General features: G+C 36.2%; 1 pseudogene; it reads left to right on the plus strand.

Moving 5' to 3' along the window:
• LOC143019798 (putative E3 ubiquitin-protein ligase HERC1) overlaps positions 1 to 24,782 on the plus strand; it is a 245,512-nt pseudogene that overhangs the window by 84,679 nt on the left and 136,051 nt on the right.

The following is a 24,782-nucleotide window of genomic DNA, read 5'->3' on the forward strand; positions in this document are numbered from 1 at the left end:
CTGACATAAGTATTAAATCTGGACTTGACGGTTCCTCATTGGTTCTGTACTTGGTATTTTCTTTTATCCACTGAGTCATTGTGTATTCAATGGTCATATTAAGTAGTATGTTTCCCCAGAGATCTTCTCCACCCTTCACTGTATTTATCTAGTTGTATTTACCTAGTTAAATTTTACAGGAAGGGGAGCTATGCTCGTGGTGCCCTGTCTTCTTATCTTGTTTTATCTAGAATGTTTTTAAATCGCGTATCATTTTTGCACACACTATTTTATCACCCAATTTGTTCCATATATCTATCACACTGTGTGGGAAGCTGTTCTTTTTCAGGTCTCTTCTGTAGTTATCCTTTTTGAGTTTCATTGCATGTCCTCTTGTTTTTCCTCTGTCCCTTTTTAATAGGTCCTCTCTATAAAGGCATTCTTTTCCTTTCATAATTCTGTAGATGGTTAGTAGGTCCCCTCATTTTTTTCTTTGTTCCAGGTCGGCAATTCCAGTTTGGCCAGTCTTTGTTGATATGTCAGGTTTGAAAGTATTGGGGCCATCTTTTTCATCGCTCTTTGTATTCTTTCTAATTTTCTTATATTTTTTTTGTACTGGGTGACCATATCAGCTCTGCATATTCCAGTTTTGGCCTTATCAGTGTTTGTAATATTTTCTTAATAATTTCTTTACCCAGATATTTAAAGGCCACCTTTATTGATCTCAACAAATTGTATGTTTCTCCAACTATTTTGTTTATATGTTTATGTGGTGACATGTCTTTGTTGATGATTACTCCTAGGTCCCTTTCAGTATTTACTTTCTTTACTTCTTTTCTGCCAATTTTATACTGTCCTGATATTCTATTGTTGCTTTCCCCAAATTCAGTTATACTGCACTTCTTGGTGTTGAATTCTACCTCCCAGGTTATAGGTGCAAAAAAGAAAGATTTTGGACATGATCCGGAGTCCAGGCACTGGCCCCTTAGGGCTGCACCTCCTTGTGGAGATAGGATTTGTACATTAATTTCCATCTGAGTAAATTTGTGTCTACATAGGGGGTTTTCTCTTTATTGGCACTGACATTTCTCAGCTGGTAGTACAACTTCTGGCAGGTTAGACATTGGCACCAGCACTAAGAGGTAACCTTCTTGAGTTGATGAAAGGTTTCTTGAAGAACAGGTAAATGAGGGCAACAGTAAAAGAAAATGTCAGGATGGAGGGTTATGATTATCAGAGTCCCACAAGTGACAATGCAAAGATCATAAGAGTGAGAGATAAAAAGGACTGTAGGTTGTTGGGTAGGTGTATATATATATATATATATATATATATATATATATATATATATATATATATATATATATATATATATATATATATATATATATATATATATATATATATATATATATATATATATATATATATGTAATATACTGAAGATAGGAAAATAAATTTTAGTGCCAGAAAATTCAAAACTTTAGAGATAATGGAATAGCTCAAAAAAGACCATGATTGAATTTTTTAGTTGAAAATTATACAAATACAAAGAGCAAAAAGAAGAAAGATCTGAGTGTTGATAAAGAACACTGTCACCTGACATATATAGTATGTTCGGGATAAATTTGATTTTTTTTTTTCTTCTGCCATTTCAGAACCATTTGAAGGATTTAATAGCGGTAAAGTTCAATGGGTAGCTGAGTCTGTGTACTATTGGTGGGTGTGAGAGCTAGAGAGCATGGACAACTGGAAAGCACCGGAATATTGGAAGAGAGTGACTTGCATCATGCTGGATAAAAAAATTCAGAAATCTTAGCTGCAGCTCAGTGCTTCTTGAATACCGTGAAGGCCATGATATGTGAGCTGGAGAATTGTGACAGAGATGTGGAAGCAGTGGCTAGCAGAAAAGATCATAGCAAGTGTTTTGACTCTGTCTACACAACAAAATCTGTCAAGAAGCTACAAAAAATGTGTGGCAAGATCCAGGCAAGGCAATGCAGACCTTCCCAAGAGAGATGGACGTCGGAATGGCGACTAAGAAGAAAGTGCTGAACGAGGATCTTCACTACTCCTTATACAAGAGGTGCAAGAGCCAACAGCTCACTACCAAGGCCCAAGGAACTGCCTTACAAAACCCAAGAAACTCCTCAGCAAGGTCAAACACCCAGTTGAGCTGGGGATGCTCTGATTCTCAGATGAAAAGAACTTCTGCCAGGACCAGTTGTACAATGCGCAGAATAACAGGCGGCTAGCCTACAGTCCGCACAAAGTCCCGTGCTTCTTGAAGACCAAGCTCCCTCAAATTATGATGATCTTTGGATGTGTTTCCAGCAAAGGCCACATCATGCCACCCCACATCTTTGAAGAGGGACTTGGACTCATTTCAGGTGGCTATATTGAGTTGCTCTCCACAGTTGTCAAGTGCTGGGTAGAGAGTGTGGCTGTGGAAAGACCATACATATGGCAGCAGGACTCAGCTCCATGTCACACCTCTGAGAAAACCCAGAAGTGGCTGTCTGAGACTTCACCAGCCCCAACATCTGGCCCCCCAACTCACCTGATTGTAACACCATGGACTATTATGTGTGGGGCACAGTTGAAAAAGACACCAATTGTACTGCCTGCAACACCAAGGATGAGCTGATTGCCAGGATCACACTGGTGTTCAGGCGTCTCTCGAAGGACACCTTGAAGGCTGTGTGCTGCAGGTTCAGGTCCTGCCTGGAGGCTGTAGTGGAGCCTTAGGGTGACTTTTTTGAGTGAGCTTTATTTAGCGAAAGATCCTCTAAGAGATGCATTGTGAATTTTGAGAATACATCAATTTTTGGTCAAGATATGACTTTTTCTTTCCTTTCCAAAAAAGTGTCAAATTTATCCCGAACACCCTGTATAAATAATATTGTGTGGCATAAGGATTACTGATGAATATAACTGTTGCTTTTTACTGTGTGGATGAAGAGATTATTAAGAAGAATCTTAGACACTAATCCATCCTAAATTGAAATATGTAGCAATGGTATGATTCTCACACAGAGTGAAAGATAGAATACAAAAAGCAGCAACAAAGATAATTCCCAGACTTTTAAACAAGGTATACAAGGGAAGACCTGAAACATTAGCTTTGTAATCATTAAAGGATCAAAGATCAATTAATCTATTACCTCAAGACTCTTCCAGGAGGCCCATGGCTTCCAGCTAACAAGCAACAACCACCAGACTGGCCTATAAGCCACTCAAAGAAGAATTGTTATGTTGTTGTATGGAATGAAGATGGCATTGGGTTTGAGGTGAGTTTAATGGGTGAGAGGCTGTGGAGGAAGTGGAGAGCTTAAAGTATTTGGGATCACACGTAGAATGGAGAAATTAGGATGGAAGTGAATTATTATATAAGTTAAGCAAATGAATGTGTGAGGACAATGAAAGGTGTCATGAGAAATAGATATCAGGAAATAAATGCAAAGTGAAGACATAAAATTTGAAGGAATCATAAAGGAAGAGACTAAATATTTTTGAGATGATGTATATAAGAAGTATGGTGGGGATTACAACAATGGATAGAGAAAGAGGTAAAGGTGTGACAGAGAGCAGGGATGGTGACCTGGCAAATAGGGTTGATCAAAGAATACTAAGATATTTTGGGCAAGTGAAAAGAATATGTGAAGGAAGACTGGCAAAAAGTGTGGAAAGCAGAAGTAGATGGAGGAACTTAAGGGAAAGACCAAGAATGAGGTGGATGGATGGGGTGAAGAAGGCATTGGATGCAAAAAGAATGTCCATCAAACAAGGGGGTAACTCAATGAGTCTGTTTAATTGTAGGTCAGACAGAAGAAAGAGATCAGAAACCAAGAGAAAGAGTCAGTCAGTCAGAGAAAAAGGATATTGACCTAGGGCTTACAAATTTAATTTGTTTTGGTGTGGTTACCTTTGTGTAAGATTGTTATGTAATTGAAAAATCTATGTTGGAAATAAAAAGAAGAAAAAAAAAAAAAAAAAGTTTTCTTGGCCAAGCTATCATCCAGCATAAATAGTGGCAGTAGTAGGATTTGAACCCATGCCTCTGAAGGGACTGGTTTGAGGCGCCAGTCTTTTTGGAGACATGGGTTCGTATCCCAAGTAAACATTTGGTTTAGTTTTTCTATATATTTCCAACATAAAAATTTCACTTACATAACACAAATGTAACCACTCTGAAACACCAACATAAATAAGTAACCCCTTGGTCAATGCCCATTCTCTCTGACTGACTGACTCTTTCTGCTTCTGATCTCTTTCTTTTGCCTGACCTATAATTAAGTAGACTCATTGAGTTACCCCTTCTGTATGTTCTATTCTTTCTACTTCTTAACTGACTTTGTACATTCTATTTTGTCACCAATGTCTTTATCATAATATGAAATACAATATTTTATTTCTGATTAGTTCATCTGACTTTTGGTGTACTTTAAACTTGATCCTATTCTAACTTCCAATTTTGGCATTCTGAGTTCTGCATCTTCCATACTTATCTTTCATCAATGGCTTTCCCTCCTACTGAGTCATTAGTCTAACCTGTCATCTGTCCTGATAGAAAAAATAGATTTTAATGGGGAGTGGTTGCAAATAGGAGGAAATAGCAGACAAGTTGGGGTGGGGGAAGATCACAGTATAATGAAGCAGCGGGGGTGAACCAGCTTTTGGCTCCTGGGTCACACTGTGGAGGTGTTATTTCTTGTTGTTTTACATCTGACTTAAGCAGTGTGGCAGGGGAGACAAGAAGCTGAGACAAGAAGGACAACAAATGGGTTTTTGGATGGGTGGGTGTATGCTTTCACCCAGTCAACCTTGTTTGAGGAAAAATTGGAAATAAAAGACAAAACTTTATGAGAATAGCATACTGTATACTAAATTTAGACAGATACACATGTAATTCCTAGATCCATCTAACATACACCATATTCACAAACATTCACCAGTTATTGTGCGGGATGTGTAAGCTATATTTCTCATGTGACTGACAAGTTAAAATCCAGTTCTTGAAATAAGTATAGTTGGCACAATGGAAAAAGAAAAAGATGAAAGAATATTAAACGAACCAATGAAGAGAGGCCTGGACATAAGTAAGGTGGAATCACCAAGAGGTGTCATCCCCAAAAAAACATGTTTAATTGACACTCCAAGGATAAACCAAAGGTGGGAGAACAACAGTTTTTCAGGTTTTCAAAGAAATCCAGGAGAAATAGGTAAAAGCTTAGATATAGATAGAGAAGTTAGAGTAAAGCATTAAGAAATTGCAAAGTAAATGAATTATTGGAAAAAACCATAGATTTAAAATTGGACTACTGTGCTATACTTAGGGAATTGATTATCTTGCATAAGAGTAACAAGCAAACAATTAGAGTTGAGTGACCTAAAGAGCAAAATTGATATCCTCAAAAGAGAAAACAAAAGAATGAAAAATGAGGACAAAAATAAAAATGAAGAACTGAAAAAGGTCAAAGAGCAATTACAGGTAGTGACCAGAAAGGTGGAAGAGTCAAAGAAACAGACCTCATTGAAATAAAAAATCAATGGAAACAAGATCAGGAAAATAAAAAGATATCTTTTAGAGAAATAGTACAAAAACAGATGGAGGAAAATACAAAAGAAACAGTCATGAAAGTAATAAAAGAAAAGGAAAACTGGATGAGAGATACAGTTGACAAAGGTAAATGCATTGTGGTCCATGGTATCCAGGAAAAATATGACAGGTATAAATACCAGAGAGAAAAGGAGGAAAAGGAAATAGCTAAGGAAATTTTGAAAGAAATACAGTACAAAGGGCAAAATTTTGATAAAGAAATTGACAAAATTCATAGGATAGGCAAATATTCAAAAGAAAAACAACATAGACCTCTGAAAATAAAACAAAGAACTCATATGGTAGCCGAGGAGGTGTTATCAAAAGCGGTCAAATTAGCAAACGGCGAGAAATTCAAACATGGATAAAAAAGGAAATGAGTAATGAGGAAAAAGAGAAAGACAAGGCTCTCAGAATTGAAGAAAATGATAGAAATGAGAAAAGAACAGAGATGGAAAAAAAACGAATTTTATTTTGGAGAGTACCGGACTTGAGACTGAAAAAATGGTACATGAGAAAAAGGGAAACTTAAACCAAAAAAGAGAAGAAAATACGAAACTAGAAGTGGCATACACAAATATCAATAGTATGATCTCTGGAATTAATTAACTAAATGACTATCTAGAAATAGAGAAACCTGACATTATGGGAATTGTGGAAACAAAACTGAAAGGACCTCTATTAACAAATATAGTGGGACAAAGTCTATACAACCACTGGACGAAAAATAGAACAGATAAGCAGGGAGGAGGTGTCATGATATTGACCAAAAATGGTTTAGATGTGACAAAGATAAATGAAGGCAAAGATAATGTGGAATTAATTATGATTAAAACTGTAAACAAAAATATGAAAAGCAGAAAATTTGTAGCAGTGTATGTGCCACCAGAACACAGGCTTGGTCTGATAGTGATCATTCTAAATTACTGGAAGACACAATGAATGTGCTAAATGAGTTACTGAAAGAGGGTGGTAACATCGTAATTATGGGTGATTTTAATGCAAAGGATATAATCTGGGAAGAAATGATAGTAAAAGGGGGAGAAGAACTTTGGAGCAACATTCTACTGAATATGACCATCGAATACACCTTAACACAATGGGTTAAGGAAAATACTAGATATAGAAACAATGAGGAACCATTGAAACTAGACCTAGTATTAACTTCTGAACCAGATATCGTGAACAAAATGGAGTATAAAACACCAATTGGAAAGAGTGACCATATACTAATAGAGTTTGAATGAAAAGAACAAAACAGTGTAGGAAGGAATGATAAACATAGAGAATTTTGTAAAACCAAGAAAATTTTACCAAAATACAAACTGGGATAAATTCTCCAAAGAGGAAACAAAGATGGAAGACAAATGGAACATATTCAAAGAAAAGTACGAGGAAGGAATTGACAAATATGTACCAAAAAAGAAATAAAAAAAATTATATAAAGTGTTGGCATCACAAAAGGTGCAGTGAGGCTAGAGACAGAAGAGACAAAGCCTGGAAAAAATAGAAAAAGGACAAAAAACATCCAAATGGCAAACATATATAAAACTTAGGAACGAATATGTGAATATATGCAGGAAAGAAAAAAGAAATTATGAAAAAGATAGTATAGACAAATGTAAGGATCAACGTAAACTCTTTTACAGATTTGTAAATGACAAGTTAAAGGATAAACACAAAATTGTAAAACTGCATGAAGGAGATAATGAATAATAGATGACATAGAAATGGTACAAGTCATGATCAGACATTTCAGGTCTGTTTTTACAATTGAGAGCTCACAAATTTGGGAAGATGGACAACAAGAAAGATCCCCTAAAATGAAAGAAATAAAATTAACACAGAAAGAAATAAGAGACCAAATAAAAAACCTAGATGTTAGGAAATTGCATGGACTGGATGGAATTACAAATTGGATAATGAGAGAGTGTATAGATGAACTGACAGACAAATTCTACAAGATAATAGACTTTTCACTCAAAGAAGGAAAAGTACCGCAAGATTGGGAAGATGCAAACATAATACCAATATATAAAGGAGGAAACAAAGAAGATCTTACAGACTTCAGACCAGTATCCCTGACAAGCACATTAGCAAAAGTATGCAAAAAAATTATCAGAAACAAATAAAATATTAAACCCTAAACAATTTGGCTCTAGAAGTGGAAGATTGTGTACCACAAACTTAATATGCTTTTACTCGAGATTAATTGAGATAATACAAGAAAGAGATAGCTGGGCAGATTGTGCCTTCTTGGACATGCAGAAGGCTGTTGACAAAGTATCACATAAAAAATTAATAAGAAAAATTGAAATAATAGGAGGAGTACAAGTTAAACTACTGGAATGGATGAAGGATTTCTTAAGTGGGAGAAAAATGAGAGTGGTACTTGAGACAAAAATTCAAACTAGGCAGTTGTGAAGAGTGGCATCCCACAAGGCTCTGTATTGGCTCCTTTAATGTTTGCCATATAAATAAATGATATGGATGAGGGAGTAAATTGTTAAATGAAGTTCTTTGCTGACGATGCCAAATTACTCAAGAGTAAGAACAGATGAAGATTGCAGATCGCTACAAGAAGACCTAGACAAAATATGAGAATGGAGTCAGATGTGAAGTGAACTTCAACATTAAGAAATGTAGCATAATGGAAATTGGAAAAAACAAAAATAGAATATTGGGTCAATATAAAATTGAAAACAAGGAAGTCAAAAAGTTGTTTCAGATAGGGACCTGGGAGTGATTATCTCAAGTGACTTGACACCTGATAAATGTGTCAATAAATTATTTGGAGAGACTTAACTTAACAAGTTAAAAGCCTCTCCTAATAATTTATTGACATGTGTTTGACTACATGGATGAAGAAATGGTCAAGAAAATAGCGGTTACACTAATAAGACCTAGAGTGTGCTGCAAAACTATGGGCACCTAAGGAAAAAAAAAAGAAAAAAAAAATCAAAGAGCAGCAACAAAAATGGCACCTACACTATCAAATTTGACATATGAACAAAGATTGGAGAAATTACATCTATCAACACTGGAACAGAGAAGAGAAAGAGGTGATTTGTTGACCATTTACAGAATTATGACAGGGATGGAAATTCTCTATAGCGACGACTTATTAGAGTGGGACAGGAGAGAAACTAGAGGACACAAAAAGAAGCTAAAGTAGGACAGTTACAGAAGAGATTTGAAAAAGAATAGCTTCCCACATAGAGTGATTTATGTCTGAAGCAAACTAAATGGAGAAACAGTGAATGCCAAAACTATACACAATTTTAAGAATAAACTGGATGCGGAGAGATATGAAAACGGGTCACTATGAGCATAGCTCTTGTCCTGTAAAATACAACTAGGTAAATACACACACACACACACACATACATATATATATATATATATATATACATACATACATACATACGCATACATATACATGGGGGAGAGTAAAAAATTATCCACACTTTTGCCATAACATATTTTTGTTAGTGTCACAATATATTCTTCACATGCATGCTTTTAGTTTGTAGTGTTGTGGTCACATGATTGAAGTTTGAGTCTGTTCCTGCTATTTTGTTTTCTGTCTTTACAGTCTAAACATGATTGTTCCACTAGCAGTATGCACCAAGGAAAAACTAAGAGAAGTGAACTGAGTTCTCTGGTCAGAAGGTGTGTCAGGGGCTGAAATTCATAGGAGGCTTTTAGCGCAATATGGGGAAAGTGCACTACCATATAGAAGTGTGTGTGAGTGGAATGAGAAGTTTAAAAGTGGCTGGACAAGCAAGGTGGAGGTTGATGGGCATCCTGCTACCTCTTCATGAGTAATGTTTGTCTGGCTACTTTTAAACTTCTCAATTCACTCATACACACTTCTATGCGGTGTGTATGACCCCATGTTGTGCTAAGAGCCACCAAAGAATTTCAGCACCAGACATATCTTCTGGCCAGAGAAATTGGCTCTCTTCTCTTTGTTCTTGGTGTATACTGCTACTGCATTGGCCATGTACTATAAGGACAGAAAGCAAAATGGCATGATCAGGCTCAAACTTCAATCACATGACCACAATAGTACCAACTATAAGCATGCATGTACAGAACACAGTGTGGCTATAATAAAGATATGTTATGGCAAAAGTGTGGATAATTTTTTACTTTCCCACTTTTTTCTTGTATATATGAAGACTATACATATCACAATCTTGATAATATATTTTCATTCAGTTCAACTGATCCTGAAAAGTTGTAGCTTTGCATTACTGGCTTTGTTTTGTTTTTAATTTTGTAATAATTTTTATTGTGGTTATGATGGTTGCTTCTCTGTATTGTTAGTTGTTCCTAATCAACTTCTGGGTGCTGAATGCTGATGTTAGTCTGATGGTTTTTTGTTCCCCTCTCATTCAAGGGAGGTGAATGTGGCAACAACACCCATTTTCAGGTGTGGGCATGGGGTTCAGGAGCCTGTCTTGCTATTGGATCAGCAGAGGCGACTATGTTAAGGCCAAGACCTGTGGAAGACTTAGCAAGCCACCGGATTGTGGACATTTCAGCTGGAGATTCACATGTACTTGCTTTAACACACGAGTCAGAGGTAGGTTTTATATATAACTGATATAAATATGAGTGTAAAACAAGTTCATCAATCATTGAAATAAAAACTTGATGAGTCAATTATATTTTTTTTAGGTTTATGCATGGGGCTCCAACACAATGGGCCAGTGTGGACAAGGTCATACTGTGTCTCCAATTACCAGACCCAAAAAGGTGCTGAGGTTAGAGGGACCAATTCAACAAATTAGTGCTGGAACCACACATTCCATTGCCTGGACAGCTTTACCAACAGACAGGCTAGTGGCATTTCCTCTACATGAAATTTTAGTGGATTCGTAACCCATACAGTCCTAACCTAAATCAGTTTGAAATTATATAGTCTTTCTTCCATCCAGTGTAGGTAGTCCCAGAGACCAGAAGTAGCTATTTGCTAGTGGTGGTCCAGCAACATACCTCCATCTGGATTTGTATCAGCAGGCACTCAATATCTGGACTGGGTTCAAGATCTTTCTATATCAGCTTTGATTTTTTTATCCCCCACTTTTTCACATAACAAAATAGAACCACTCTCCTACTCCTCCTCCTCCTCCTCCTTCTGTAAGCCAATGATATGAAAACAGACCCACACCAGTGCAACACAGATAAGAGTCCAACATTTCTTTTCAGAAGTCCTCAAAGAATGTTGGTTATTGAGGGACAGTGAAACTAAACATACATACATATACCAAAGATTTTTTCCCCCTTACATGGGAGGTAGCCAAAAAACAAAGGCATAGAAACCATTACCACCCATTCCATCCCCTACACACTCCCCTCTTCCCTCCCTCCTCACACTTGGAAGATGGGTTATCCCTGCATCTTGTCCACTGCCCTGGGTCAGAAGCAGTGTCACAATACATTTCATCTCAAACACCTTCAAACTCCTTCTCTCTTCCTCTCTTATATTCCATATTTCTTCCCCATTCAGTGCTGTTGGCACAATCACTCCTTCATACTAGTAGAAGAGGGGGTGTGATAGTGAGTGGTGAAACCGTGATGTATCAAAATGATTAAGTTTATTACAAAAAAAAAAAAAGGAAATTGAAAAAAATGATGATAAACCAACATACACTGAGATGACCAAAAGAAGACTAGACATGAATAAGTATGAAATGCCTTTGGGAGTGTTTAGAAAAAGAATTTAATGTTGACAGTCCTAGATAAGAAGATGATTTATTCTCTGGATTTAAAACAGAAAGAGGTATGGGCTTCAAACACATATTAATAAATCAAGAAATATCTGAAATGAAAAAGGAAATTGAATTGAAAAGGGAACATACCCAATTATACAAAGAAGTGAGTGAATTGAGAAAGGAAAATGCAGTATTAATTAGGGAAATGGAAGAGGAAGAAATGAAAAAGGAACTAGCCATAGTAAAAAATTATCATGAAAAGCTGAAAAATTATGACACAAAAATGAAACTTTGCTGAGGGCAGTTGAGAAGATATTAATAGAGGCAAGCAAAGTTGGTGGGAAAAAATATGATGGAAATTAAAAACTAAATGAAAGATAAAGAAAACAAAAAACTACTAAAGAAATAGTCAAAGAACAAATGAACGAAAGTACAAATGACACTGATAAAAGTAATAATAAAAAAGAAAAAAGATTGGGTAAGAGACACAATAGACAGGAAAAAATGCATTGTAATTTATGGTATTAAAAAAACATGGACTAATCAGGTTGCAAAGGGAAAAAGAGGAGAATATAGTAAGGGAAATACTAAAAGAAATACAGGAGGAAGGACAAGGATTTGAAAATGAAATAGAAAAAATATACAGAAGGGGAAAATATTCTGAAGAGAAGAATAGATCTCTCAAAGTAAAGCTAAATTCACAGAAGATAGTGGAAGAAATATGATCAAATGCAGGAAGACTAGCAAAAAGTAATAGCTACAAAACTTTATGGATAAGAAAGGAACTGAGTGATGAAAAAGAGAGAAAAAAAACACTAAAACAGGAAGCTAAGAAAAAAAAAAAAATGAAAAAAGAACAGAAAATGAAAGGAAGGATTTTTTTGTTTTGGAGAATAATGGGCTTGAGACTGAGGAAATGGTACATAAGAGAAAAGGAAATGCAGGAATTAGAAGAAAAGGAAAACAAAATTAAAGGTAACATATACCAACATAGATTGATATGTTGCTTAAAAGTGGCAGTCTGCCGACAAGATTGACTAGATAAACACCATATGAGGACGGAGCCTTTATTTGTACGACGTTTCGCTTATTACAGCTTTTTCAAGTACTTGAAAAAGCTGTAATAAGCGAAACGTCGTACAAATTAAAGGCTCCGTCCTCATATGGTGTTTATCTAGTCAATAGATTGATATCAGGAATAGATGAACTAAATGACTAGAACAAGAAAAATCAGATATAATGGGAATTGTGGAGATGAAATTGAAAGGATCATTACCACCAAATAGTATAGGCCAAGGCTTACAATTGTTGGATTAGAAACATAGGAGCAAAGCAGGGTGGAGGAGTCATGTTACTAACCAAGAAAAACCTAAATGCGACAAAATTCATAGAAGGAGAGAATAATGTGGAGCTGATTATGATGAAAGTTGAGAAGAGAGATATGAAAAATAGAAAGTATGCAGTGATGTCCCACCTAAAACTCACAAATGGAATGAAAGTGAACACTCCAAAATGCTAGAAGACACAAGACAAACACTAAATGAAACATTAAAAAAAGAAGGAAATCTGGTAATTATGGGTGATTTTAACTCAAAAGAAATATGTTGGGAAGAAATGACTGTGAAAGGTGGAGAAGATAATTGGGGAAACATATTGCTGGAAATGACCATTGATTACACATTGACACAAATACTAGATATAGAAATAACGATGAACCATCGAGATTGGATTTGATATTCACATCAGAACCCGAAATTGTGGATAAAATTGAATACAAGACACCAATTGGAAAAAAGTTATTATATACTAATGGAACTAGAATTAAATGAAGAAACAACTATAGAAATAAATGAAAAACACAGAAAAGGAAGACTGATGTATAACAAAACAGATTTTAGGAAACTTGGAAAATTCTTTCAAGAAGAAAAATTTGGAAAAATTTGATAAGAAACAAAGGTGGAAGAGAAATGGGCAATTTGGAAGGAAATCTATAATGAAGGAGTTGACAAGTATGTACCTAAACAAAAACAGGAAAGGGTATACATAAAATGCTAGTACAATAAAAAGTGCAGAGAGGCAAAAGACAAGAGATAAAGCCTGGAAAAGATGGAAAAAAGAAAAAAATTGATAAATGGAAAATATACACCAAACTAAGAAATGAATATGTAAAAATTCATAGGGAAGAAAGAAGAAACTATGAAAAGGACATAATAGACAAACGTAAAGATCAAACCAAATTATTTTGTAGATATGTAAATGGCAAGCTTTTAACAAACAGGAAATACTTAAATTACATCAGGGTAATAGAAAATACACAGAGGACATAGAAATGACGAATATTATGAACAAACATTTCAAATCTGTGTTCACCAAAGGAAAAGAAAATCTACAAAATTGTGACCACAGAAATGAAGTAAGATCTCCCTCAATGAAGGAATTAAATGTCACTCAGAATGAAATAAGGAATCAAATACTAAAGCTTGACATTTACAAGTCATATGACCCAGAGTTGCAAACTGGATACTAAAGGAATGTATAGATGAACTAATAGGAAAAATATACAAAGTAATTGAAGGCTCACTCAAAGAAGGAAAATTGCCAGAAGACTGGAAAAATGGCAATATAATGCCAATATATAAGGGGGAAAATAAGGAAGATCCAACAAATTTAGACCCTCACAAGTACAATAGTTAAAATTTGTGAGAGAATCATCAAAGATAGATGGACAAAATGTCTGGAGGAGAATAATATACTGAACCTGAGGCAATTTGGATTCAGACAGAGAAGATCATGTACCACTAATTTGATCTGTTTCTATTCAAGATTGATAGATATATTGCAAGAAAGGGATAGCTGGTCAGACTGTGCCTTCCTGGACTTACAAAAGGCATTTGACAAGGTACCACGCAGAAAATTGCCATATAAACTGGAAACAATAGGAGGCATACATGGAAAACTATTGAATTGTATGGAGGACTTCCTACATGGAAGAAAAATGAGAGTCGTGTTTAGGGGCAAATATTCAAAGTGGGAAGAAATGAGTAGTGGCATCCCATAGGGGTCAGTGCTAGTTCTGATAATGTTTGCTATATGTGTAAATGACATGGACAAAAGTATTGAATATTACATGAAGTTCTTTGCAGATGACGTAAAATTATGAAAGAAAATAAGTTTCGAAAAAGACTGAGTCATTACAAAGTGATCTGAACAAAGTCTGAGAATGGAGCAAGGAATGGGAAATAGAATTCAACAACAACAAATGCATTATAATTGAATTTAGGAAAATTCAGGACAATATAAAAGTGACATAAAAAATTAAAGAAAGTAAATTCTCAAAAGGACCTAAGAGTAATCATCATCAAAGACATGTCTCCAGATAAACATATATATAAAATAGTCAGAGAAACATACAATTTGTTGAGATCAATACAGGTGGCTTTTAAATACCTGGAGAGGGGAATGATGAAAAAAATATTACACTGGTAAGGTCAAAACTGGAATATGCAGTGATGATATGGTCACCCAGTACAAAAAAGAATATAAGAAAATTAGAAAGAATACAAAGAGCAATGGCAAAGATGGCTGCAACACTTTCAAAATATGAACAAAGATTGGCAGAAATGGAATTGCTGACCCTGGAACGAGGAGACCTACTAGCCATCTACAGGATTATGAAAGGCAAGGAACTCCTTGATAGAGAGGACTTATTAAAGTGGGACAGAGGAAAAACAAGAGGACATGCAAAGAAACTCAAAAAGGACAGCTACAGAAGAGACCTGAAAAAGAATAGCTTCCCACACAGAGTGATAGATATCTGGAACAAACTGGATGAAAAAATAGTGTGTGCAAACACCATACAAGAATTTAAGAACAAACTTGATCTTGTGAGATACAAAGATGGGTCACCATGAGCATAGCTCCCTCTCCCTTAAAATACAACAAGGTAAATGCAATCTCCTCTTAGCATTCATTCCCAAGTGTCTATTTCTCTTTATACTTTTTAATCCACCAAGGCATTTACTCGCTTCTCTTAATCTACATTCTACCTCCACCCCCACTCCTCTTTTTCCTGCCACATTCACATCCAAGTATCTAAAACTATCCACTTCCTCCAGTCTCTCTCCCTTAATATTCACTTCCAGTCTGCTGCCACTTTCTCCCCTTGTACATCTCATCACCTTAATTCTTACCCACATTTACCTTCAGCCTTCTTTTGCACACCTTACCAAACTCTGTCACTAACTTCCTCAATCCATCCTCTGATCCTGCTACAAGTGCAGTATCATCAGCAAACAACAACTGGCTTATCTCCCACTTTTCTCCTTTTTCTTTAACCATCCCCAATCTCTGACCCACTATCCTTGCATTCACCTCTCGCACCACCCCATTCATGTATAAATTGAACAGCCACTGTGACATAACACATCCCTGACGAAGTCCCACCTTTACCTCAAACCACTCACTCTCTCCATTTCTAATTCTATCACATGCCCTACTCTTGTAAAAACTCTTGACTGCTCATAACAGCTTTCCTCCTATCCCATATATCTGCAATACCTCCCATGGTGCCTTCCTGTCTACCCTGTCATAAGCCTTTTCCAAATCCATAGAACCCCAAAATATATCCTTACCTTTTACTTTAGCTTTCTCACATATCTCTCTTACCACAAAATCTGATCTACACAACCCCTACCTGTCCTAAACCCACACTGTTCCTCACCAATTACTCCCTCTGTTCCTCTCCTAATCCTCTTAATCAAGACCCTCCCATAAGCCTTCCCAACTACACTTAACAAGCTGATCCCTCTGTAAGTACTACACCCACACTTGTCCCCCTTTCCCTTGTAAAGTGGAACTATACAGGCACTCCTCCAGTCCTCCGGCACTCTACCCTCTCTTAAACAAACCTTAAAAAACCTTACCAGATAGTATACTATCACTGCACCTCCTTTTTTTAAGACCTTCTGCATGGCATCCATCCAACCCAGGTGCCTTACTTGCTCTCATCATCTTAACAGCTGCCCTCACTGCATCATTCCTTATTTGTCCTCCATTTTTCTCACTCATCATGCTCATTTTCTTAGCACTTCCCACTGCCATTACCTTTCCCTCCCTATCCTCCTTCACATTTAGCAACTCCCTAAAATACTCTGCCCACCTTCCTCTCAGTGCCTTCTCTTCCATTATCATCTCTCTATGTGCACCTTTTACTTTTTCTTCTCTCCTTGATTCACTTCCTCTTCCTCTCTTAATTTCTTTCCAAAACATTTTTATTACTTTCAAAATTTTCTGTCATACTCTTACCCCATTTCACATCTGCTCTCCTCTTTGCCTCCCTTATCTTATGCTTTACTTCTCTTCTCTTTACTTTGTACCTCTCATATGATTCCCTCGTCCTAATTTGTAACCAATCTATGAAAGACTGCTTCTTCTCTCCTACACCCTTTTTTGCTTCCTCATCCCACCACTCACTATCCTTCCTTCTATTTCCTTCTATCCGCCTTGTTCCACACACCATCTTTGTACACCTTATGACTCCCTCCTTGAACCATCCCCATTCCTCCTCCATTCCTAGTTCTACTCTATCCTTCACTCCCTCCCACTCCTCTCTAAGCTTCTTCTTATACTCCTTCTCCTTTTCTTTCTCATTCAAGCAGTTCACTCTAAGTACCTCCCTACCTTCTGATCTTCTCTTTCTCCACCTATCCTCCACTCTCAACTTACGTTCCACCAAAAAATGATCTGCTATTCCCCCACTCTCTCCCCTCAGAACATGTACATCTTTAACTCTTCCTTCTATACTCCTAGTTACCACTGTATGAATGCTATATATACCACCCTTCCATCCACCACCCTCTCCCATGTATACTTATGCTTGACTTTCTTCCTAAACATTGTATTTGTTATCAACCAAAAAGCCTCCCTTTCTTCTATACTCTTCTCACTACCAGGTCCATATGCACTTACAAAAACCCACATCTTCCTTCCCAGCTTCACCTTCATCCACATTAACCTTGAAGAAACCTCCTTCCACTCCACTACACACTTACCTGTCTCTTCACTTTTTACTGTTAATAGGCATTCCCAGTGCTTTCATGTCTAAGGTTTAAATATATTGTAGTATTTATGTCACAACTTTTGTGATAAATCCTGAATGCTACTAGCCTTTATGGGGCAAGTGTAGTGACAGAAACATTGATGGCCCCATAGATATCACATGGACTGTATGGATTGAATTCAGTGTTGTATTGTTGAAATAACAGAGTTTTTCTTTGTTTAATGGCAATATAATGGCTAGAGCTAGGAACTAATAATGAATATTTCATAATGTGAATATCTCATTTTACAGGAGAGTGGTATCATGGCATAGGCCTTTTTGCATTGATCTTCAGGAGGGAACCTTTTCCCTTCTTCGTCGTTTTATAGAAAATTTTTGTCATTTTGGAACTGAAGAACATTCTCCTCCAAATCCTTTCACTTCAACCAAGTATGTTCAATAGGTGTAATTCATTGAGTTTTTTTTTCCTCCAAATAGGTTTAATTGTAAAAAAAAATCTTTGTACATACTTGCACTCTGTATTTAACTCATAGGCAGTGATATTCATTGTCACATATTTTTTGTGGCTATTATGTTAAGGGAAGCTTTTAACCATATGAATTTTCTAGTGTGCCAAGATTAATGAGTTACAGTGATAAAGCCAACAGAAGACCTTTAGGTCCATTATGAGGTAGGATAAAAAAGAATATGTATAGGTATACAGTTTAAACTTTGAACTGTATTATTTCATATTTTTTGTTTATCATATTTGGTATGAATTTTGTGGCTTACCATTGTATTACTTTTCCAATCTATTAATGCCTGCAGAGATCTAGGGACCATACAATATAATATTCCAAGGGTAGATTACCTGGTTATCTATACTTTTGGCAGTGATAACTGGGCTTTTGAAATCAAGAGATTGTGCTATCAATCTCATCAACTTATTTGTTTGTTTCTTTCTGGGGCAGAAATACAATGTTTAGATATTTTAAAGTTATTACTGATAATTACAAAAAGAAGCCAATGAACTACAGACCCATAAACTTGACCTGAATCATAGGAAAAATAATGGAAACTATCATCAGAGATGCTATCAAATACCATTTAGATGGTAACTGTAATAAATGAGAGCCAGTATGGATTCAGATTGAATTTTTTTTTTTGTGACTAACCTATTCAAATTCTACTACACAGTCTAACCTAATCAAATTCTACTACACAGTCATCTCAAATAATGGCAAAAGAAACAATATAGATAAAATATAGCTGGACTTTGAGAAGGCTTTTGAGACCAACCTGCACGAAAAACCACTTGCCAAATTAGCTTCACATGGAATATGTGGTAGCCTATTAAGCTGGACAAGTAATTGGTTAAACGATCATAAACAGAGTTCTAAATGGCAAAACTTCTTGATGGAAAAATGTTATGAGTGGAGTTCCTCAGGTTTCTATTCTTGGACCACTTCTATTCATAGTGTATATAGATAATATAGACCATGAACTGAAATTTATGGTCTCCAAACTTGCTGATGTTACAAAACTGTGCAGAATGGCAAATGATTAAAACCAATTAGATATGCAAGAAAATTTAGATAAACTACAGCAATGGTCTGAAAAATGGCTAATGAAATTTAACACACGTGTAAAGTAATGCACATAGGTAAAAAAAACAATAAGTGTGATTACAAGTTATTTGGAAATTCATAAATAAAAGTGGATATTGAAAAGGATCTCAGTGTAATTATCAGTGATAATCTCAAATCATCTAAGCAATGTTTTTCCACCTTAGAGGAAGCAAATAAGATTCTAGGAACTAATTGTGCAATCTTTTGATTTTAAAAGTCCATCCATCATTAACAAGCAATATAAATTTTGTCCACATTTGAAATATGTTGTTTCTGAATGGTCACTGAATCCCATTAAAGACATTGACAGATTGAAAAAAGTACAACAGCAAACCACAAAACTGATTCCAAATATCAGAAATAAATCTCATAAAAATCAATTTAAACATTTGAATCTATTTTCCCTAAAAAAAGCGTAGACTCGGGTGATTTGATACATGTCTTTAAAATTCTAAAAGGAATTGACAACATTAAAAGTGATGTAATTTTAACACTGGACACAAATCAAACAAGGAATAATGACATCAAACTGTTAGGAATTAGATTTAATTTGGGAGTAGAAACAGATTTGCCATCCATGTAGTAAATGGATGGAATAAACTTCCTGGAGAGGTATTCCAATGTAGTACAATTCAAAGTGTTGAGATTCATTTAGATAAGTACCTAAGCAGTATGCTGTAATGCCTACCATTTGCTTTATTTGTTGTTATTACTTATTCATTATCATTTATTATTTGTTTTTATTTTTATTATTTATTTATTTATCTATTATGTATTATAATTTATTAATAAATATCTGGTTATTATTTATTATTTATATGTTTATTATGTATTATCATCTATTTATTTGTTTACTTATTAATTTGATTTAATTTTATTGGCTGTATGTTATTGTGGCTAAGTAGCATGCAGCTGATATTTTAGAGTCTATATGGGGCACCCTTACTGACCAGAGCCACACATAATTTTGTCTGTGATAGAGAAATGATGATACTTTATTATACTGGGACTGTCCCTCCGTTACGCTGTCTCCCCCATCCCTTGTTACTGTCCTGTACCATTTCTCTGAATATTCAGTTCCTTTTTTTGCCTAACTCTGTGGTGGATGGAAGGGTGGTAGAACATTAATGGACTATATATTGGTAATCAGGAGTATAGTAGAAAGAGTTAAGGATGTACATGTTCTAAGGGGTTAGAGTGAGGGAATATCAGATAATTTTTTGGTGGAAGGTAAGTTGAGAGTGGAGGATAGATGGAGAAAAAAGGAAAGGACAGAAGGTAGGGAGGTGCTTAGAGTGAATTGCTTAAATGAGAAAGATAAGGAGAAAGAGTACAAGATGAAGTTGAGAGAGGAGTGGGAGGGAGTGAAGGATAGAGTAGAACTAGGAGTGGAGGAGGAATGGGGATGGTTCAAGGAGGGAGTCACAAGGTATGCAAAGATGGTGTGTGGAACAAGGAGGACAGGAGGAAATAGAAGGAAGGGTAGTGAGTGGTAGGATGAGGAAGCAAAGAAGGTTGGAGAAGAGAAAGAAATGAGCTTTCACAGATTGGTTATAAAATAGGACAAGGGAAACATATGAGAGGTACAAAGAAAAAAGAGAAGTAAAGCATAAGATAAAGGAGGCAAAGAGGAGAACCGATGTGAAAGTAGAAAAAAAAAAAATGTGAAGGAGGATAGGGAGGGAAAGGTAGTTGCAGTGGGAAGTGCTAAGAAAATGACTATGATGAATGAGGAAAATGGAGGAGAAATAAGGAAAGATGAAGTGAAGGCAGCTGTTAAGATGATGAGAGCAGGTAAGGCACCTGGGTTGGATGGATGCCATGCAGAGTGTCTGAAAAAAGGAGGTACAGTGATGGTGGACTGGCTGGTGAGGTTATTTAATGTTTGTTTAAGAGAGGGTAGAGTGCCGGAGGACTGGAGGAGTGCCTATATAGTTCCACTTTACAAGGGAAAAGGGGACAAGTGTGAGTGTAGTAGTTTCAGAGGGATCAGCTTGTTAAGTGTAGTTGGGAAGGCTTATGGGAGGGTTTTGATTGAGAGGAATAGTAGAGTAAGAGAGGGAGTAATTGGTGAGGAACAGTGTGGGTTTAGGATAAGTAGGGGTTATGTAGCTCAGATTTTGTGGTAAGATAAATATGTGAGAAAGCTATAGGAAAAGGTATGGATGTATTTTGGGCTTCTATGGATCTGGAAAGGGCTTACGACAGGGTAGACATGAAGGCACTGTGAGAAATATTGCAGATATATGGGATAGAAGGAAAGCTATTAAGATCAGTCAGGAGTTTCTATGAGAGTAGTAGAGCTTGTGTTTGGATTAGAAATGGAGAGAGTGGTTTGAGGTAAAGGTGGGACTTCATCAGAGATGTGTTATGTCATCCTGGCTGTTCAATTTATACATGAATGGGGTGTTGCGAGAGGCAAATGCAATGGTGGTGGGTCAGGGATTGGAGATGGTTAAAGAAAATAGAGAAAACTGAGAGATAATCCAGTTATTTGCTGATGACACTGCACTTGTAGCAGGATCAGAGGAGGAATTGAGGAAGTAAATGACAGAGTTTGGGAAAGTGTGCAAAAGAAGGAAGTTGAAGATAAATGTGGGTAAAAGTAAGGTGTTGGGATGTACAAGGGGAGAATGTGGCAGCAGACTGGAAGTGAGTACTAAGGAAGAGAAACTGGAGGAAGTGGATAGTTTTAGACACTTGGCTATGAATGTTTCTTTTTGTGTCCTCTTATTTTTCTCCCACCTCACTTTAGGGATGTGTGTATTTACCTAGTTGTATTTTACGGGAAGAGAGCTATGCTTGTAGTCACCCACTTTTGTATCTTTCAGCATCCAGTTTGATCTTAAATTCTTGTATAGTTTTTGCACTCACTGTTTCCTCATTCAGTTTGTTCCAGTGTGTGGAAAGCTATTCATTTTCAGATCTCTCCTATAACTATCCTTTTTAAGTTTCTTTTTATGTCCTCTTGTTTTTCTCCTATCCCACTTCAGTAAATCATCTCTATCAAGAACTTCCATCCCTTTCATAATTCTGTAGGTGGTTAGTAGGTCTCCTCTTTCTCTTCTTTGTTCCAGGGTTGGTAGTTCAAATTTGTCCAGTCTTTTTTATGTCAATTTGGAGAGTGTTGGTGACATCTATGTCTTTGCTCTTTGAATTCTAATTTCTTTATATTCTTTTTAGTACTAGGTGTCCATAGTGTCTCAGCATACTCCAATTTTGATCTTATCAATGTAACTAATATTTTCTCTACCATTTCTACCTCCATGTAATCAAAGGCCACTTTCATTGATATTAATAAATTGAAGGTTTCTATGACTAATTTGGTGATATGTTTGTCTGGTGCCATGTCATTGGTGATAGTTACTCCTAGGTCCCTTTCCGAGTTGACTTTTTTAACTTCCTTTGTACCAATTTTATATTGTCCCACTGTTTTTGCTTTTCCCAAATTACATTATACTACATTTCTTGATATGTTTGAGATGAGGTGCCAGAGAAGTATGATAGGGGTTACTAGGCTGGATAGAATGAGAGATGAGGAAGTGAGGAGGAGAAAAGGGGTGAAAAGGGAATAGGGAAATAGGGTTGATGAAAGAATATTGGGATGGTTTGGACACATGGAAAGAATGAGTAAAGAAAGAATAGTAAAAGAGGTGTGTAAGGCAGAGGTGGAAGGAGTGAACATGAGGGGATGACCAAGGATGAGATGGATGGATGGGGTAAAAGGGGCATTGGGAAAGAGGGGAATGTCTGTTGAGGAAGGATGGGAGAGGACAAAAGATAGGGATGAATGGAGAGGGGTTGTGTATGAATGATGCTGTGATGCATGAGGGGGAGTGGGTAGGGGGTGGGGGGTGAGGGAGTATGTGTGAGAAATAAATTGACGCAACCGCTGTGGATGTGCTGTGTCTTGTGATACTGGTTCTGACCCAGGGAAGAGGGTGGAGGAGAGTGGAGTATATTGGGGATGAAATGGGTGGGAGTGGTTTTTATGCCCTTGATTTTTGGCTACCTCCCTTTGGTATATGTATGTATTTATCATTATTATTTTTATTTATTTTATTTTATTTTATTATTATTATTATTTTTTTTTTTTTGCAAATCCAACTTAATTATAGACCAAAAGGTCTCCTGTTGGCATGCTCTTTCTTTGTAATCCTTTGGAAGAAAATGTTAGGGCTATTAGTAAAGGATGAGATATAAAGAACACTATCCATCATTAAAACAATACCAACAATTGATGGGCCTGGCCATAGATTTAAACTGCCAAAGATGTAACCACCACACAGAATACAGTGTCCCACACTAGCATTTTCTTGACAGCAACTCAATATTTTGTCCCTGAGTGACTTTTGGGCCTGCCTGGTGGCTGTTCCTGGTCACTTGAGAGTTGTGGATCTCCTGCAAAGGAGGCTCATAGCAACAGACAGACTGCCTTTCAGAGTGCAACAAAACATTCTTTATATACATAAATCATAAAAAGAACTACACAAATAGCATTTTTGGTGAGCAGATCACTGTTGCCAGAGATTGGCATATCCAGTTTCCCATGCTGCTGTCTCTATCCTACCTAGAGTACCTTCACTGTCAGTTTAGTCAGTGTTGGCTGCACTCTCTTACTTGAAATGATTAATTACAAGCTCTTATGACATGTAATTTTCTTTATTAATTAATATGTTCTTTTATATCTTTTGTGTTATCTCTCAGAGATCAAGAACAGTTTGTCTTGTTTTGTCTTCGCCTGTTGAATACCCATTTAGCCCTTGCATTAGCTGGGGGAATGTCTCCAATGTTCTTAGGGAACGAAGCAGCTGCTCTAAGAGAACTTCTTTTTAGGTTTGTATTTTATGTGTGTGTGTGTGTATATATATATATATATATATATATATATATATATATATATATATATATATTTTTATATATATATACATATATATATATATATATATATATATATATATATATATACATATATATATATATATATATATATTCTATTGACCTATAGTGTTTAGATTTTAATTAGAAATATGATTTGGAATTCATAGTGACTTAACATATTTTATAACAGGCTATGTAGAATAGGTACAACATTATTGTAACTTGTTCTAAATTATGCAACTTTTTATCAGTCTTGTAGATGCAAAACTTCCCAGCCTTATTGAAACAGGAGTTTGTGATGGCCTTGCATCTCCTTTGCTCCTGCCACCATTATCAGTTCGAATGAATCTTCTCCACCGACTATTGCCTAATTCACCACAAGACTGGGGACATCTTTCAAGAGGAGAAGTATGGTTTTTGATAGACAAAATGCAGTATTTGATATATTTACTAGAAATTTCTATATCACTATCTATATACCAAAAACTTCTTCCCCCATACTAGGGAAGCAGCCTTATATGGCTAATCCTTTGTTGTCATAAAATGTAACTACTTGTAATTAATCTATGGTTCAGAAATAATAGAATGGAAGCTTCACCCCAGAAACCAAAGGTAACATGGTTCACTCCATACAACTATGAAAAAAAAAGTCAGTTGCCCAGACATTTCTTTTAGAAAAGAATCCAAAAATTCTGGGTCTAACATATGATACTTACATGACATGTGTATAGACGATACTTCAATGCAAGGAAGGGAGGGGGCAAGGGGATGGGGGAGCAAAAGTGGTTGTGTGTCTATGATATTTTCACACAACTTGAAGGGGTTTCTCACCATCTCTAATTTCCGTATGAGGGGATGGAGAGGGGCTTGCTGATTAAGTGAAGCTGCCTCACTGTGGATGTACTGTGTCTTGCTGCTTTGCTTCTGACCCAGGG

The sequence above is a fragment of the Oratosquilla oratoria genome, chromosome 38, assembly GCF_046742065.1.
Source record: "Oratosquilla oratoria isolate Oo_2021 chromosome 38, ASM4674206v1, whole genome shotgun sequence".
Classification (NCBI taxonomy): Eukaryota; Metazoa; Arthropoda; class Malacostraca; order Stomatopoda; family Squillidae; genus Oratosquilla; species Oratosquilla oratoria.